The 20551-nt window shown below is 42.7% G+C and overlaps 1 protein-coding gene across 1 annotated transcript in view; it reads right to left on the bottom strand.

The window, feature by feature from the left end:
- LOC110527970 (prickle-like protein 2) overlaps positions 1-20551 on the bottom strand; it is a 115038-nt gene that overhangs the window by 82561 nt on the left and 11926 nt on the right. The gene's annotated exons all lie outside the window — the stretch shown is intronic.

The raw sequence follows: 20551 nt of genomic DNA, 5'->3' as shown, positions 1-20551 counted from the left end.
AGTGAGCTGACACGAGGCTGGCGTCTCTCTATGGACCTGGGTGTCAGTGATATCACACACACACACAGTGTGTCCTATCTGTGTCCAGGTCTAGCTGTTCATGGTTCAGGAGTTCTAAATCTCTCAGATGAGCTGCTATTTCCCTGGCTGTAAAAAAATATATATAATATTTTAAAAAAAAAGATAAATCTGCTAACACCACTCTGTCCCTGGTGAAGGTTGAACATGAGGAGAAATACATTTTAGATTTGAAATGCTGCCTCTCTGACTAGGTCTTCCTATATGTTGGTAGCACAGTAGTCTCAAAAACCCAACCCTAGGCAACAGTGACTAGGGTCTGGTTACAATTATGGACTATGTTGGCAAAAAAAGGGTGGGCTCCCTTCAGACAGACAACTCTCTTAACAAATTACAAGGCAGACATGCCAGAATGTCTACATTCAAAACCAAAGTTTGCATCAACTACCTTCACTAAAACCACTGAAAGAATTTTGCGAAATGCACTCATTAAAAATAACCTCAGTAATCTCCATCTGCTAGCTCCTACGTTGTATTTTATTCAAGCAGATAAATTAGCAGTGGCAATTTTTTAGCATGTAAATCTTGGTGGGGCAAACTCCCCAGAATGTATTTTTATGCATGCCAGCAACGCTAACAATACGTTAATTGCACTATAACAGTGCCAAACGGTGCCCACAAACTGTTAAGGCCTACGTAAAGCTGTGCAAACAGCAGAACTTTCTTTTCAGCGCCATGGAGTGAATCCTTACCTGGATATCAGCGGAGCCTTGTCTGGCAGCGAAACAGTTCATTCAGTCGAATGTACTGCCTTTAAAAAAAACCTAGCTGATAGGGATGACTTGCTTATACACCCATGGTTTCTACTGACAATTGAGATGTACAAACTATGGCATAAGGGGATGACGAGCAGATAAGAGGCAATCCCTAATTCAGATTAAGACATTAATGAGCGAGCTAGGATGGACATAGTCAATATAGCATAGTAAAGAGACCCTTAAACCCAGACTTGAACCTCAAACCCCCTCCAATGAATAGCAGGCTAGTGATTGTTTTACAATGCTTGCATTTAGCCACTGATTCCTTCCAAACCATTCATTGTTGAATTTGGGATTTCCAACTTGTTGTGTAATGTTTATGTCCTATGGCCGATGAGCACCGGAACGTTTTATCTATAATTTCTCTTCACATGATTGAACAGGATTTGCCAGTAGATTGTCGACGTGATTCATGAAGATGACTGCTTGTCTAGCTTGCTAGCTAAGATTTTTAAAGTATGATGTTGCCATGATCAGTCAAATGACAGCACCCAAGGGTCTTGACTTTTCTAGCTCTCCCCGTAGATGTTGCGGTCACATAGTGTCCCCATGAGTGAGAATACTGATCCAATCACAGTCCAACTAGGGAAAATGACCAACTCCTATACTCCGTATTTACTGCTGGCTGCCCCACCACCACAGAAAGCACTGAGCTAGGCTGAAACACCTGCATTTTGGAGCTGCCTTAAGAAATTAAAAAGTGGCCATGTTTGTCTGCGGCTTTATTAACTTAATTTTTATTTTTTTAAATTGTTGGCAAACTGATATGCGACACGTATTAATGACAAAATAACATGAAAACCAGGCAAAAACAAAATCAAAAATGTTTATTATTTTTTTATAGCTAAACAGATGGGGCTCAAATCAGGTGGGGCTCTGCTCTGAATGACGGGTCGTCACTGTAAATTAGTGACGTAGGTAGTGAGGTAGTTCCCTCTATGCCAAAAGAGTCCATCATTGAAACCAGGCCCTAGTCACTTCCCACTGTCTAGTTTTGATTTACATTTGGTTGAGTTGTCAACTAATGTGAATTCAACAAAATAATTCACCATGTCATTGGACTTACGTAAAATAAAAATAAAAAATATGAAAATTGCTTACATTGATGACATTTTGCAAATCAAAATCCGTTGTCCACGTTGATTCAACATCATCAGACTGAATTTTTTTGTTGAAATGACTTGGAAACAACATTTACTCAACAGTTATTTGCCCAGTGGGTGTTGTCTAGGGTCGGGTTTTCGATACTAGTAGCACAGTGCGCACTAAAGCTGTACTAAAACTACAAAAACATGTGAGGGGAGCGAGATACATTCTGGAGAGAGAAAAAGTGAAAAAAAAGATATATAATCCAGAGGGAGAGAAAATAAGAGTATCTTCTTATCATGCCCTCATCGTCTCTTTCATTCTTTTCCCTCCATCTCAGTCTCTGTCTTTCCCTCTCTCACCCACAAATCATTTTCACAATAACATTGGACAAACCTCTGGTGGAGAGAGAGAGCGAGACAGCGGTAAGGATAAACAAAGCTTTCTCCTGCCACAAGGGAGTTTTACAAATAAGTTTAATTATTTGATTTGATGAATGGAATGACTCAAATTAATAGTTCATTCAATTATCCTGTGAAAATCGAATGAACTTTTGAAAGCTTTCAGACCCCTGGACTTTTTCCACATTTCGTTATGTCACAGCCTTATTCTAAAATGAATTTTTTCAATTATTTAAATTAAATCTCAGCAATCTACACACAATACCCCATAACGACAAAGAAAAAAACAGGCTTTTAGAAATTTGGGAAAAAGTATTCAAATTTAAAAACAGAAATACCTTATTTACATAATTATTCAAACACTTTGCTATGAGAAATTGAGCTCAGGTGCATCCTGTTTCCATTGATCATTCTTGAGATGTTTCTACAACTTGAATGGAGTCTATCTGTGGTAAATTAAATTGATTGCACATGATTTGGAAAGGCACACACTTGTCTATATAAGGTCCCACAGTCGACAGTCCATGTTAGAGCAAAAACCAAACCATGAGGTAAAAGGCATTGTCTGTAGAGCTCCGAGACAGCATTGTGTCGAGGCACAGATCTGGGAAAGGGTTCCAAAAAATGTATGCAGCATTGAAGATCCCCAAGAACACAGTGGCCTCCATCATTCTTAAATGGAAGAAGTTTGGAACCACCAAGACTCTTCCCTAGAGCTGGCCGCTCGGCCAAACTGAGCAATCGGGGGAGAAGGGTCTTGGTCAGGGAGGTGACCAAGAACTCGATGGTCACTGACAGAGCTCTAGAATTCCTCCAGAAGGACAACCATCTCTGCAGCACTCCACCAATCAGGCCTTTATGGTAGAGTGGCCAGACGGAAGCAACTCCTCAGTAAAATACACATGACAGCCCGAGTTTGCCAACAGGCACCTAAAGACTCTCAGACCATGAGAAACAAGATTCTCTAGTCTGATGAAACCAAGATTGAGCTTTTTTGGCCTTGAGATGATCTGCAGAGAAGAATGGGAGAAACTCCCCAAATACAGGTGTGCCAAGCTTGTAGTGTCATACCCAAGAAGAATCAATGCTATAGTCGCTGACAAAGGTGCTTCAACAAAGTACTGAGTAAAGGGTCTGAATAGTATTGTAAATATAATATTTCAGTTTAAAACATTTCTAAAAAAACAGTTTTTGCTTTGTCATTATGGGGTATTTTGTGTAGGTTGGTGAGGGGAAAAAAATATTTAATACATTTTAGAATAAGGCTGTAAAGTAACAATATGTGGAAAAAGGATCTGAAAACCTTTTTGAAGGCACTGTATGCAAAGCAGATGTGGAAGATAAATACGGTACCAGGCGCAAACACTCTACCGTCAATATCTTGCTTCTCTTCATGTGGTGTTTAGACCACAGACTAGTCTTCTCTCCACAGCTTGACAGTTTATACAGCACATAACAGAAAAGTTATACTGCTGAAACCCACAACGTAGGACAAATTATAGCTATCTTGGAAGATAAACACGTTTTTTCATGTTAAATACTTCATCTGTTTTCTTTCTGACTGATGGGTATGAGTGGAGAGCAGAGACGAGAGTCGTGAAAAGGGACGAGCGACTGAGAGGGAGAACATGGGCTCAGGCAAGATGGCTGTTATTGTACTGATCCTGAATCACATCTGTAATGAGTCCAAACCATGGAAAGTGGAAACAAGCATTTAGGATAGATTCACCTCCCTACTTCCTTCCTTCTCAGGCTCCCCTGTCTGGCTCTCTCCATCTTTCTCAGGCTCCCTGTCCATCTCCATCTTGCTCTCTCTGTCTGTCTCACTGTCCCTCTCACACACCTTCTTTCTCTCTTTATCTGCCCATCTCTGCCAACCCCACGCTGTATACTGTATCTGAAAAGAAAAGATCAATAGACATAGCTAGATGTCCCAGTAGACCATACATCACACACAAAGGAAGGTTGACACTGAAAGTCTATTTCAGAGCTCAAACAGACAGACTGATGTCACAGTGCTGCAGTATACCGCTCTCTAAACAGTAGTCCATGATGACAAAAAGTTTCAGATGAACAAACTTCAATAAGATGGCCCCATTTCACAAAAAAAAAAGATTAATTGCACTAGCATTGCATATTTTTTTTCCTGAAAAAGGTCCACCTCATTCCTAAAATATATTAATTTCTGGAAATGGGAGCTCATTAGCGAAACGTGAAGCTGGGTTTCTTTTTGCACTACAAAGCTTAGCAACTAGCAGATGTAAATCAATGCGAGTGAGAGATAAACAGAAGGAGGGCACAACTTCAAAGTGTTGGTCTGGTGAGATAATCATCCCTGCTGGTGATCCTGCAACAGGTCATCTCTAAATCCACTCCCATGGAGACTGGCCCAGACTCCGCTATTAGCAGCCAATTTACACCACTTGGAAACAAGAGCTGACACACACACACACACACAAAACGCGAATGCACGCGCAGGCACACACACACACACACACACACACCAGCAAAGCCTGTCTTTTCTCTGGGAAGTAGCTACTGTTAAGGTGGTGAAATGTCCAGAACAAACTTTTCAAAACTGATTTACATTCTCCTCCATTGGACCTACAGTCAGAATCTATTTCCTTCAGACTAGAGCATGGGGGTGCGGTGGGTTCTGTTCTGGACAGACTGGCTCCGCTGAGCCAGGTGGTCTAATTAAAGATGACTTCTAATAAAGCTAACACCACCCGCTTGGCATATCACACGCAGACCTACCCTCACCCATGCTGCCTTCCTTGTTTCACCGACGTTTCACAGAGACACCAGGCTGCCTGCCCTCCCACTCCAGGCAGACCCGTTGTCCAGAGAGGGAGATGGCAGAGGAAGCCCATATGGGTCATTACATCTAATATAGTCAGATTATGACTGGTGAAGGAGAACAGCCAACCTGCCCTCTACTTACACCAGTGGTGATTTTAGCTTATAAATCTTGGTGGGGCAAACAAACAAATTTTGCGGGGATGCATGCCAGCAAAGACTCTACACAACACAACACAATAAACAATACACTAACTGCACTATAACGGTGCCAAACGGTGTCCACAAACTGTTGGGACAGCTTTATGTAGGCCCTAACAGCAGAGTCCCAGCACCTTACCACTGCTACACCTGCCTATCAGCGGAGCCTTGTCTGGCAGCAAAACTGTTCATTCAGGCTCAGTTACTGCCTTTTAAAAAAACATAGCTGATATGGCTGACTTGCTTAAACTAATGTGGTTTCTACTGACAATTGAGATGTACAAACTATGGCATAAGGGGACGACGAGTGGATAAGAGGCAATCCGTCATTTCGAATAGGACATCAATGAGCGAGCTAGGACGGACGTGGTCAAATATAACTATTTGTTCAGCACTTTTGAAATGTACAGTGACAGACTGTACACCAAGTCAGAACCGTAGGATAAATAAAGGTGGCATATAAGCAGACAACGAAAGCTCTTACAATATGATTACATTTCTCTAAAACAGGTTATAGGCTTCACGTGCACCACCAAGTCAGAACAGTAGGCGAAATTAAGAGGGTAAAATAGACCAAATTATTAGGATGAGGCACATGGGCTACTAACAGCTTACTACACAACATATACTTTTACTTTCTTAGCTACAGTATACATATCTCCCTGGCATATTACATCACTTAAGCAGCAGCATACAATACATTTTTGGACTCACCTTGTTGTGCTGTGCTCACATGAACAGGAAGGTAGCGCGGCAGTCCTTCTTGGGCAAATTTTGTCATCTGGCATTCTCTGGATTATTGCTGTTTTCAAGACAACTGGGAACTCGGAAAAAAACAAGGTCGAATCCTAATGATGTCAGTGATTTTCAGGTCGTAGCTCTAGAAAGAGGCCTGAGTTCCCAACTTGCAATTCCGAGTTGCCTGACCGTTTAAAAAGTATTTTTCCCAGTCGGAGCTAGTTTTTTCCTGAGTTCCCAGTTGTCTTGAACTCACTGATGTCAGATTTCCCAGTTCTGAGTTAACACTTGTTTTGAGCGCGACAGAAATCATGCTGGATTGACAGCATGGCCAATGTTGAATGTTTATAATTTTAAGCATGGAAAAGAAACTCTTAAATCCAGACTTGGGACCACACACACACCACTGAATAGAGGGCTAGTGATTGCTTTGCAATGCTTGCAGTTAGTCATTGATTCCTTCCAAACCACTCATTGTTGAATTTGCGATTTCCAACTTGTTGTGTAACGTTCATGTCCAATGGCTGATGAGCACCGATACGTTTTATCCATAATTTCTCTTCATATGACAAGGATTAAAAGGATTTGCCAGTAGATTGTCGACTTGATTCACAATGACGACTGCTAGCTAAGATTTGGAAAGTATGACGTTGACATGATCAGTCCAATAAAAGCTACTGTAGCTATAACGTGAATTGACGTCACTTTATCTGTGGCCAATGACCTTCAACCTTCTTGGATGTAACTCTATGGCAGCACCCAAGGGGCTTGAGATTTCGAGCTCTACCTTTATATTTAGCGGTGACGTAGTGTCCCCATGAGTGACAGAACACTGAGCCAATCATGGCGCAACTAGAGAACATTACCAACCCCTAAACTCTGTATTTTCCGCTGGCTGCCCCACCACCACAGAAAGCACTGAGCTTGGCTGAAACACCTGCATTTTGAAGCTCCCTTACTCAAGATAGCAAAAAAGAGAACATGTTTGTATGCAGCTTTATGCTTTATTCTCAATTATTATTATTTTTTTTTACATTGTTTGCAAACTGATGTGGGGTTCAAAACAGGTGGGGCTCTGCCCAACCTGCCCTGAATGACAGGTCGCCACTGACTTACAATCACATCAATGTTGTGTTAACACAAATCCACAGTCCATGTAGTGGAGCCCATTTCATATGAGCTACTTGGAAGGTAAACTCATATAAAAGTGAGGGGTGCATACCGTTGGCTTATGCTGCTGCTCTGGCAGGGTTTGTGTGCAGCAGCATATGGGAGATGCATTAATCGCAACACAAATCACTAAGTAGTTCAGTCTGTTGAGCAGAGCTCTTGGCTTCGGTGCTCCTCAACTCTGGGATTTGAACAATGCTGACACAGGAGAAAGGCAAGGAAAGCTCAACTGTACCCTTCATACCCATCACTGTGTGTTAATGAGGTTTTAGGACAGCAGTATTCGGAATGGACTGATTGGGCTTTCTAATTCATTACCATCTCTGTGAGAACTTGGAAGGATCCACTGGGCTGAGCCTGCCAAAGAACTCAAAGTTAGCCTGGCTTTCAGGTTGGCGGCATTGTGCATTTGTGCGACTACTGTGTGTGTGTGTGTGTGTGTGTGTGTGTGTGTGTGTGTGTGTGTGTGTGTGTGTGTGTGTGTGTGCATGCGTGAGATAGCACAAGAGCAGGACTTGGCTTTGTGAAAAGCACATAGCATATCCAGCACTAGAAGGCTCATGCAGTGCAGAACTTTCCCCAAGAATCTCAGTTAAAAAAACACCCCTAGGAAAGATGTGATGTTATCCAACCATTTTGGAATAATACAAGGTTGAGACATTTTAGATGTAAAAATAATTTCCAATATCAGAAATCTCTCTGTAGAAATGTATCCTTCTATAAAAGTATGAAAAATGCTATTTAGGCTACCTTCAATTGAATCAAATCAGTTCTCTTTAAAAAACAACAACAGAGAACTTAATGACCCAACAACCCCACACTCCACCAATAATAAGACCAGGACAGCAGCTCGTAATGACCCAACACCCCCACACCCCACCAATAATAAGACCAGGGCTGCAGCACGTAATGACCCAACACCCCCACACTCCACCAATAATAAGACCAGTTTGAGGTTGTGGACAGGTGTCTTTTATACTGATAACAAGTTCAAACAGGTGCCATTAATACAGGTAACGAGTGGAGGACAGAGGAGCCTCAAAGAAGAAGTCACAGGTCTGTGAGAGCCAGAAATCATGCTTGTTTGTAGGTGACCAAATACTTATTTTCCACCATAATTTGCAAATAAATTCATTAAAGATCCTACAATGTGATTTTCTGGATTTTTTTTCTCTCTCATTTTGTCTGTCATAGTTGAAGTGTACCTATGATGAAAATTACAGGCCTCTCTCGTATTTCTAAGTGGGAGAACTTGCACAATTGGTGGCTGACTAAATACTTTTTTGCCCCACTGTAAGTTGCTAGCTAGCATTAAACTTATATTATAAAAACAATCAATCAATCATAATCACTAGATGATATTACTAGATATTATCTAGCGTGTCCTGCGTTGCATACAATCTGACTGAGCATACAAGCATGCACGTATCTGACTGAGCGGTGGTAGGCAGCAGCAGGCTTGTAAGCATTCATTCAAACGACACTTTCGTGCATTTTGCCAGCAGCTCTTCGTTGTGCATCAAGCATTGCGCTATTTATGACTTCAAGCCTATCAACTCCCGAGATGAGGCTGGTGTAACCGATGTGAAATGGCTAGCTAGTTAGCGGGTGTGCGCTAATAGGGTTTCAAACGTCACTGGCTCTGAGACTTGGAGTGGTTGTTCCCCTTGCTCTGCGTGGGTAACGCTGCTTCGAGGGTGGCTGTTGTCGTTGTGTTCCTGGTTCAAGGCCAGGGAGGAGCAAGAAGAGGGACGGAAGCTATACTGTTACACTGGCAATACTAAAGTGCCTATAAGAACATCCAATAGTCAAAGGTTAATGAAATACAAATGGCATAGAGGGAAATAGTCCTATAATTCCTATAATAACTACAACCTAAACTTCTTACCTGGGAATATTGAAGACTCATGTTAAAAGGAACCACCAACTTTCATATGTTCTCATGTTCTGAGCAAGGAACTTAAACGTTAGCTTTCTTACATGGCACATATTGCACTTTTACTTTCTTCTCCAACACTTTGTTTTTGCATTATTTAAACCAAATTGAACATGTTTCATTATTTATTTGAGGCAAAATTCATTTTATTGATGTATTATATTAAGTTAAAATTAAGTGTTCATTCAGTATTGTTGTATTTGTCATTATTACAAATAAATAAAAATCATCCAATTAATCAGTATCGGCTTTTTTGGTTCTCCAATAATCGGTATCGGTGTTGAAAAATCATAAAATCGGTCAACCTCTAGTTTAGATGTCCTAAGAATTTGAAAGATTGCTCAGAAAACTAGTGTTTTAATCGCCATATGCTTACTTTGATTTTGACCTTCCTTCGATTAAGATAAGCAGAGTAAGGTTTTACATGACTATTGCCATAATCAGTTCAATATCCAATTATTAGTGTGCATGTAAACGTACGTATTCATTGACAATCAAAATAGGTAATGACTTTTCAAACCTGTCAAATGAACTAGGTCTATGTAAAATGATCTGTTGTCCTACAAGCTATCCGTTAAGGGCATGTGGAGACTGAATGAAGTCTGTTTTTCATCATGATTTCAGATCCATAATAGTCACATCCCCCAGCCATTGCTACGGTGTGCATCTGCTCTGACAACTGAGTATGACTGATGCACACTCACGACAAAATAGCTTCCACATGTGGACGTTGAGCAAGTTCTTGACCCTATTTACCCAAAACAAGGCCTACACTGGGGCTTGCTAATGACGCCTCACCCCTGGTCCCAGCTCAGCTGACTCACTGACTGACAGTCACACACTGACGGACAGAGACAGCCAGACAGACGGGGCCTTAAAGAGCTGGTTCCTCATCCGCTCTCTGTTGACCAGGAGGAGGTCAAACAACAGATGGCGGGCAAAGGATTACTGCAAACTCTGTCACAGTCAAGTTTAAGTTAAGCACAGGTCTGCAGCGCAATCACAAAGCTACTCATGCATTACTGAACTGTATGGAACCTATTGTGTGCGTGCGTGTGTGTGTATACAGAGAGAAAGGCAACATCTGAAGAGCGACTTGTAAAAGAAACCCTCTAAATTACAGTGCAGAATTCTCATCATGTAATCTTGTTTAGCGACCCCTAATCATATACTCATGTTTAGAAAGCAAGGACCTGGGATTGGCTGGCACAGCAGCAGCTTACCCTCCCAACACCCTTGCATATAATGTCAAATCATAACCAAACACCAAATTTGATCTACTCAAGCTATGAAACCCCTTATTACGCAATCAAATGCCTGATAATCGGCCACCGAGATTTAAAAAAATAATAATTCCATTTGCGGCTCTTTATGAAGATTACAAATATTTTTTCGCACCAGGAAGAAAGGAAGGCGCAGGGAGGGAGAAGCCTTTGAACAGGGGAAAGAGGGGAATCGTGCTGTCTGAAAATAGCCTGATAATTTGGGGTCTGACACAGAAGGCGTCTGATGTCGTGGTTAGATCCACAGCTCTGAGCTCGGAGGAGAAGGGCCTCTTCAGAAAGGCATCATTTCCAGGGTGCCGAGAGCACAGCTATCAAACCGTACACGACGGGTTTGATCATCAACACCTAGAGGCTTTAGAAAATAGATATATTTACGTTTTTTATCAGCTTTAATATTGTAGATAGATTGTGGCATCCATCAATGTAATTGTCTGCATCATTTCCAATTCCCCATATATTTGTTTGTTTGTAAATAAATAAATCAATTATTTCATTAAAATAAACACACAGCATATAAAAAAAGATATATATTTATTGTGCCCTAACCCTACCACCCCTCCTCTAATTGGAGTAAACTAATGGACAACACAGCACTAGAGGCTTGGTTATAACACACACAGACCACCACAACAACCTGTCTGGCTGAGAACATATTCCCAGGTCAATCAATGTAAACAGTCAGTCTCAGAGGTTCATTGAAATGGGATTGAAGGATGCACAAATTAATATCCCTCACCCTGGTATTGTGCAAGGACAAAGGGCCTCAACAATAGGTGGGTGAAAAGCTAGAAAACAGTTGTAAGAATAGAGGAGCAAATTATTACACTTTTGTAAAGGTTTGGAAAGCAGCATTGTCATATGCCCCATCATTTTGCACTAACGTGTTAACAGAAAAACACAGACCAAACCATTGTAGCAATGTTGTATGGGAGCAATAGCTACTGTATAATGTGTAGGACCTTTGTTTCCTTTTACTTTTGTATACCTCTCATCTCCAAAATACACTTTTCAGGAAATGGAAAACACACCTATTTTCCCATTAACGAACATACAATTATGAATATTTCAGAAGCTATTTTGTATACATTTTATTGGACCTAGTGTCATGAAATGTTCAGAGTACATTTAGGGGAGTTACTGCTTTCAGTACATGAATGGAGTTGCGAGGTTTTCATCAGACAGAGATGAATTACGGCTGCCATTCAGCAATATTGTAGCTCTGAAATCCCCACGGTTCTTAGCAAAGCACGCTGACTGCACAGCCAAGCGGAAGACCCTGAAGATCACTTAGAGCTGTCAGCCTAAACACAAACGCCTGAGCAGCCCCGCTGAATTAATATTATGATTGTGGCCCTTCGGGGCCCATTTCCAATACAGAAGGACTGTGGTGTATTGGTCTCTCCCTCGTCATTCAAACCTACTGGGATTCACAGGTGCTGGCTGCTCAAATCCAATTCCAGCAGGCCAGGCCTGATGACTGTCTCAGTGATGAAGCTGCCTGTATTGGGCCAGGGTCTTTGTGGGTGTAGAGACAGACTCTTTGTGTCTGGGCAGAAGGCATATCCACTCTCCACTCAATTGTGTCACGCCATTAATCACACGCGACAGTCCATCGCCTCAGGCTAATATATGCACTGGTTTTACCGAAGGATAATACAATAAGGCCTGACTGACACACACAGGCATATGCACGCATGCGCACACACCCGCACAATCCCTCTTTTATGGACTTCTTTCAAATCTCCATTGATTGACAAATATTGATCCTTGTTAGTAAAATAAGGAATTGTCACAGTGAGTCCCAGTAGGAGAGAAGGCTGGGGCCCATCTTAATGTTATGTATTCCATTCAAATCGTCACCATCTGGCCTACACACAAACTCACAACACGCACATCAAACATTCTCCTTCTAGTCCAAATTCATTATTCATTATTTCTAAAGGTGCACAGCTTGCCTGAGTTGGAGTTCAAACAGGGCAAAGGCTGAGTCTGCATTGAGAGAGAGGCTGTGGCACCAATCCACATACAGGACATGCCTGACTTTACCAGATAAAGAGATGTGGAGAGGCAGAGGGAGGGGAGAGAGAGTGAAATAGAGGAAGAATCTTTTGCTCGTGGTCTGCATAACTGAGGATTCACATGATATGATGTATGTCACATGATGTCCGTCACTGGCGTAAACGGAGGCTGAGGCCTTAACACTCACTGTGGGAGTGCTCTTCTATCCTTACAGAGCTGGACCCCTGGAACAAAGACACAGTCTGTGTGTGTGTGTGTGTCTGATGGGACATAGCAACCTCAGTCATCAGTTGATTGAGATGGATTCATTTTAGATTTAATAATAAAATGTCAAGTTTGAGACACAGGCAAGGCCACTGTTCTTCTGAAGACCAGCATCACATTTACGCAACACAGACATTCATACCCAGGCCTAAAGTCTCTACAGGTCAGACAGTTTGTCTGGGGCTTCCATAAACATCCACCAAAACACACCAAACTGGACCATATGAATGGATAGATACACAAGCTGATAGAGGACACGTGTCAACAAATTCTCCCCCACCCCCCCCACTTGGAGGCACACACACACACACACAAGCCTTTGGGCATCCCTTTGTCACAGGAGAGGATCAGGCATCTGGCACCTGCTCACACCCCCAGCCTGTACCCCACCCTACCCCATGATGCCAAACACACGTCTCCCAACCCCACCTGTGAGATTGAGACAAAGAGCTGTAACACAATCTCACTCGGGGACACCTCAGACAGGAGAGGAGCAGGACGATGTCACAGACCACATGCCTATCCTTCTGAAAACATACACACACCTCCCCTGCCAACACAAGCGCTAATGTCCCTACATTGAAACATATCACTTTCACTTTTCCCTGACCATCTAGAGAGAAAGAGAAATGTGGGACTATGCAGTCGTCTCAGCCAGGAGTGGACACCAGAGCAGGAACCAGATGGAACGTTTACACATGCATCAATGCTCTGGATCCACAGTCAGAGTAATCATAGTCTGCATCACTATTTAAACACATCAAAAGACAAACAAACACAGGGATTGTGATCCAAACCAGATGCACCTTGAAACCCATACGGGCCTGCTGAGGCTAAGTCACTGTTTATGGTGTGTCCCCACATGACATGACAGAAGATTCCCACACTGCTGTGTACAGGACGGTTTTCCATAGGTCAAAAACTGCCTTTTTATGTCTTCTGCATCACTCCCTCTCCCTAAACAGTTGACATTTTACTCCGCATACAGCATTCATTAGACAGTATGTCTATTTGGCTTCAATCGGCATGAAAGAGGCTAAATATGGAAGAGGAGGATTTGAGTAAATACATAAGACCAGATCAGGCCTGCGCTTGTTACAATCAAACTAGAAACCAATTACACCCCAAGAAGACTGATAAATATGTGAGCCTTTGATATCTGCGCTGAATGAGAAAGAGCCACTCTACAGACAGAAATTAGAGTGTGTGTGGGTGTGTATGAGAGAGATGATATAGACTGTGGCTTGCTTTACAGAGAAGGGTTGAACTGAGGCAAAGTTAACCTGACTCTAAAAGTATGCAGCACAGAGCCAGAGTCAAGGGGACTACGGTGGTGGTTAGTCTGAACATTTAGCAGTCCAGGTGTGGACAGCATGAGGAAACACATAACTAGAACGTTAGAAACATTTTGTACAACAAAGTTTACGCTAAAAGGTAAAGCACAATCATAATACTAGAAATATCATGCAGTAAAATATTGGCAGCATCAAATAAAATCGTATTTGTCACATGTGCTGAATGAAACAAGTGTAGATTTACAGTGAAATGCTTACTTTACGAGCCCTTTCCCAACAATGCAGTTAAAAAGTACAAAAATTAACAAATTGATAAAAAGAAAATAGCAACACAATAAAATGAGGTTATACACAGGCTATATTCAAGGAGTACCAGTACAGAGTCAGTGTACTGGGGTGATTATTTGAGGTAATACGTAAATGTGGGTTTGGTTAGGTGATTGATTGAGGTAATATGTAAATGTAGGTTTGGTTAGGTGATTGATTGAGGTAATACGTAAATGTGGGTTTGGTTAGGTGATTGATTGAGGTAATACGTAAATGTAGGTTTGGTTAGGTGATTGATTGAGGTAATACGTAAATGTGGGTTTGGTTAGGTGATTGATTGAGGTAATACGTAAATGTGGGTTTGGTTAGGTGATTGATTGATTGAAGTACATGTGGGTAGGAGGTAAAAAGCAGAAAGTCCAGGTGGCCGTTTAATGAACTGTTCAGCAGTCTTATGGTACTTGGGTAGAAGCTGTTCATTCGATGTCAGTTTGTTATAACATTGGCATTTGATGAGAACGGAGATCAGGATGTCTTCCTTCAATACGTTGCTGAACTGGAAGCCATGTTCATTCTGTGCTTTGTAGCTGAACTAGTTATAGTGAAACATACAAACTGGATTATGTTATCATGTTGCCTAGTCACTTTACCCCTACCTACAGTATACAAGTGACTTTGGAAAGTATTCAGACCCCTTGACTTTTTCCACATTTTGTTACGTTACAGCGTTATTCTAAAATGGATTAAATAAAACAGAACTCAGCAATCTACACACAATATCCCATAATGACAAAGTGAAAACAGGTTTTGGCAAATATATACAAAAAAAAACAGAAATACCTTATTTACATAAGTATTCAGACCCTTTGCTATGAGACTTTGCTATGCATCCCGTTTCCATTGATCATCTGTCAGATGTTTCTACAACTTGATTGGAGTCCACCTGTGGTAAATTCAATTGATTGGACGTGATTTGGAATGCACACACCTGTCTATATAAAAGGTCCCATAGTTGACAGTCCATGTCAGAGCAAAAACCAAGCCATGAGGTCAAAGAAATTGTCCGTAGAGCACGAGACAGGATTGTGTCGAGGCACAGATCTGGGGAAGAGTACCAAAATATTTATGCAGCATTGAAGGTCCCCAAGAACACAGTGGACTCCATCATTCTTAAATTAAAAGAAGTTTGGAACCACCAAGACTCTTAAAGCTGTCCGCCCGGCCAAACTGAGCAATTGGGAGAGAAGGGCCTGGTCAGGTTTGTGACCAAGAACCCGATGGTCACTCTGACAAAGCTCTGGAGTTCAATCCAATCCAGAAGGTCAACCATCTCTGCAACACCCCACCAATCAGGCCTTTATGGTAGAGTGGCCAGATGGAAGCAAGTTCCTTTTTACTGAGGACATGACAGCTCACTTGGTGTCTGCCAAAAGGCACCTAAAGACTCTCAGACCATGAGAAAGATTCTCTGGTCTGATGAAACCAATATTGTACTATTTGGCCTGAATCCCAAGCTTCAAGTCTGGAGGAAACCTGGCACCATCCCTACATTGAAGCATGGTAGTGGCAGCATCATGCTGTGAGGATGTTTTTCAGTGGCAGGGACTGGAAGACTATTCAGGATAAAGGGAAAGATGAATGGAGCAAAGTACAGAGAGATCCTTGATGAAAACCTGCTTTAGAGCTCTCAGGACCTCAGACTGGGGTGAAGGTTCACCTTCCAACAGGACAATGACACTAAACACACAGCCAAGACAACGCAGGAGTGGCTTCGGGACAAGTCTCTGAATGTCCTTGAGTGGCACAGCCAGAGCCGGGACTTTAACACCCCCCCGATCGAACACCTCTGGAGAGACCTGAAAATAGCTCCCCATCCAACCTGACAGAGCTTGAGAAGATCTGTAGGGAAGAATGGAATAAACTCCCCAAATAGAGGTGTGTCTTGTTTGTAGCGTCATACCCAAGATGACTCAAGGCTGTAATCGCTGCCAAAGGAGCTTCAACAAAGTACTGAGTAAAGGGTATGAGTACTTACGTAAATGTGATATTTCCATTTTTATTGCTTTGTCATTATGGGGTATTGTGTGTAGGTTCTAGAATAAGGCTGTAACATAACAAAATGTGAAAAAGGGGGTCTGAATACTTTCCGAATGGACTGTAGAAGTATTTCTCTTGCATATGCATATTGAGCAGTGTGTGAGTATGTCCATACTTTGCACGACTGTGTGTGTCCATGCTTTTTACATGACTGTGTATGTATTAATAGCCAGGAGGCTGCTAGTGAGCCCTGTATTTCATGGATGAAAGAGTAGCTGCTCAGCCGTTCTGGGCTCTGCCTATCAATGCATCTTAAAAGAGAGGACAGGAAGTGGGCCCCAACAGGAGAGAGGAGGCACTGCCAACTTCCTGTGATCAGAGACAGAACAACGGACAGCATCCAGAGACGCTGAACTCCCTGACACTCAGGCCAACACACACACACTCTCTCTGCTGAGTGTAACCAGTGCTCCCGAGAGGCGCAGCGGTCTAAGGCACTGCATCTCAATGCTAGAGGTGTCACTACAGGCCCTGGTTCGATCCCGGGCTGTATCACAACCGGCTGTGATCAGGGGTCCCATCAGGGGTCCCATAGGATGGCACACAATTGGCTCAGCGTCGTCCAGGTTAGGGGAGGGTTTAACTGACTTACCTAGTTAAATAAAGATTAAAATCAATCAATCAATAAATACAAATAAAAAACGTAACGACGTCCGAAAGTAAGGGCACTGTAAAGGTCTTCCATCTGAAACTTAAGAAAACAAAATACTTTAAAAAGTCTATTCTACACCATGTTTATGGATTTTACTTTTTTTTTTTTTAAGAGTTTGTGTGCATGCGTCCGGTAGAGAAAAGGAGATAGGAGGGAGCACTTAGAATATTTCAGAATGAGCACCATGTGGGGTTTGTGGGCCCTGCCAATATCAGGCTCAAGCCTTTATCACCCTATTAAATCCTCCATTCCTAGAGGAGAATCATTGCACAAGAATCCAGAACTCTTGCTCCAGCAGCTCCAAACAGAAACCAGAACTCTTGCTCCAGCAGCTCCATACGGAAACCAGAACTCTTGCTCCAGCAGCTCCATACGGAAACCAGAACTCTTGCTCCAGCAGCTCCATACAGAAACCAGAACTCTTGCTCCAGCAGCTCCATACAGAAACCAGAACTCTTGCTCCAGCAGCTCCATACGGAAACCCGAACTCTTGCTCCAGCAGCTCCATACAGAAACCCAAACTCTTGCTCCAGCAGCTCCATACGGAAACCAGAACTCTTGCTCCAGCAGCTCCATAGAGAAACCAGAACTCTTGCTCCAGCAGCTCCATACAGAAACCAGAACTCTTGCTCCAGCAGCTCCATACGGAAACCAGAACTCTTGCTCCAGCAGCTCCATACGGAAACCAGAACTCTTGCTCCAGCAGCTCCATATAGCACTGCATATTTAAACGCAACACTCATGCTCTATCTTGTACGGCCAAGTTTATTTGTGTAAATTGACTGGTTGCCAAGGAGATGTGTGTGAGTGACCAGAGTCGGCTGGTATCTTGACAACTGGCCATGCTAGAATAACAGAGCCATTACCATTAGTAGGGTTACAAATGGTCAGAGAGCCAACAGGCATGGCCTACACAACAACCAGATTAACAGTGAAAGAAAGGAAGGCTACAGAAGAGAGAAACACAGCTCTTTTGTGAATGTAATTGGCTTTCGACTCCAATGAGCTTGTTTTGTCCTCCTTGTCTGGTTAGTTACACTGCATGTCTGAGAACAGCTCAGTGCTGCTGCACGGTTTGAGTCCATAGCGTACTGCAGTAAAGTTGAGGCTGAGAGAGGAAATGAATACAGTTAACCATATCAATGTTTTGCATCTTCTACCTTGATCTTCTTTTGTTGTGTCTGAAGATAAGTGCCACCAAGTTCTAAAATATTTTTATTTATTTAACCTTAATTTAACTAGGCTTGTCAGAATGAAGCACTTTGTGAGGTAGAGAGAGAGTCGTTTTCAAGTATCTGACAGAATACATTGACTATGCAGAATGACAACCAGAAGCTTTATTGGGCTGTTGAGGGGTTGATAGTTATGTAAATAAATTACCTGGATTTTGTCTGTATTTCCAGTGTAGCAGAGTCCCATAGAATGCTTAAACTCATAAAGTATGCCCTACATTTGAAAGGTTTAGGGCCTTGTGTCTTGTGAAATAAGCGACCATATAAGTAACAAGGAAGGTCCCCTTTCATTTTAAGGCCACTCAGTGATTTATCGCTCAACCTGATATCCTTGTAGTTTGAGCTAGCAGGAAGCGTTCTTTTTTCACTCAATTTGATGCTGAAATTTTTCAAATTAGCTTTGACTATTCACACAATGTCATATCTAGTGACCAGAATCGGTCAGTCCATGGCATCACAGGTTATTGTAAGGGTTAGTACTGTATATCACTATACCGACCCGGGAGAGTGACATGGGGGATATGTAGGTTGCCATTTGTTGAAGTGAACCAGGAGAAGACTGCAGGGTCACTGGGGACTGAGACATCATGGAGGAGGGGTTCTACATCATAGGGCATCACTCTCACACCTCCATCCTCTCTCTGGATGCTTATGTAGCGTCACTCATGTGGAACAGCACTTTCTACGCAGTTTCAAACAAACCAACAGCCTGGCAACTGTCTGTTTGGCTTTCTGTTGTGTCATTTTCGGTATTTGAGGAGGAATTGTTTCTCCTCTCCTAGGCAATCAGCAATTAGTACCAGGAGGTGTGCTCCTCACTTTGCAAGACAATTATCAATTAGTATTAGTACCTGAGCCTCCCCTGTTCTCTCAATGGCAGCAGTGTCGGTCTCGTCGCAAAACTAAAACCTTTCTAGGAAGGAAAGAGGTGTCTCCACACCACTATCACCTAGTGATTTTTCAGATTATCTTACTTTGCTCTTTTGTAGCTTTGGCAACTATGTGTGTTTTCTATATGTGTTCGCTCCTCTCCCTGTAAGCTTTACAGACGCTCCCCTACCCTTTGGCTGCAACCCTTCTAATTTTGTGTAACCTGCAAGCACAACCCATGTGGAATTCCTGGTCTCTGGCAGCGTTTGGATCTGACGATCTGTGGTCAAGAACACACAGTTCATCTCGGCCTATGCTGCCCTTCAGTCCATTCACTTTTTTTGGTCCTGATGGAGACATGGATCACCCCAGAGAACACGTTCGTTTTCTCTCATAGCCCGAGAGCATCTGGTCATCATGGTGGTGGCACAGGGAGATACTAATGTCTCCTAGGTAGAGATTTTCCCTTTTCTCCCTCACTCACCTGTCCTTCTCCTCAATTGAATTCCATGCTGTCACTTGTCCACTCAAGCTTAACATTGTCATCTATCACCCACCAGGTGCCCTTAGAGTTCCTCAATGAGCTTCACACCTTGATAAGCTAATTTCCTGATGATGGCTCACCGTTTTTTGTACTTGGCAACTTCAACCTCCTGATGTCTGCCTTCGATTAATTTCTTTCCAACTCTCTCCCCTCCTTGCCTCTTGATCTCACCCTATCCCAGTCCCCTCCCACTCACAAGGCAATAACCTTGACCTTGTCTTTACTAGAGGCCTACGAATCTCGCTGCTACCCCCCCCCCCCCGGCAATCTTTGCTCTCTCTCCCACCACTCTCTCCTCTTCTATCATCTCTGCCTTCTGCTAAATCTTTCTCCCTCCGGTCTCCTGATTCTGCCTCTTGACCCTACTCTCCTCCCTTTCTACATCCTAGGACTTGCACTGTCCCTTTTCTAAATCTTATATACATTTCAAGCTTCTACCTCTGTCCTTAATCCTCCACCCCTCCCTCTCTGCAGACGACTTTGTCAACCACTTTGAAAAGAAGGTTCACGACATATGCTCCTCATTCACTCAACCTATTGAGTCCACTAGTCCCACTCACACAGAACTACCCTAGGCCTTGACCTATTTCTCCCCTCTATCTCCAGATTAAATCCTATGACTAGTGAGGTCTTCCCTTCTCCAGAACATCTTTGGAGACCTTCTCCCATTCCTCACTTCCTTCAGCAACTCATCCCTGACCATTGGCTGCGTCCCCTCTGACTTCACTATGGCCCAAGTCCCTTCCCTCCTCAAGAAACAAACACTCGACTCCTCTGATGTCAAAAATTACAGTCCGGTATCTCTTCTTTTTTTCTTTCCAAAACACTTGAGTGTGCCGTCTCTGATGAACTCGCTAT

This window comes from Oncorhynchus mykiss, chromosome 7 (assembly GCF_013265735.2).
Source record: "Oncorhynchus mykiss isolate Arlee chromosome 7, USDA_OmykA_1.1, whole genome shotgun sequence".
Classification (NCBI taxonomy): Eukaryota; Metazoa; Chordata; class Actinopteri; order Salmoniformes; family Salmonidae; genus Oncorhynchus; species Oncorhynchus mykiss.
The sequence above is the reverse complement of the archived record's forward strand: the minus strand, read 5'-3'. Positions and strand labels throughout refer to the sequence as shown.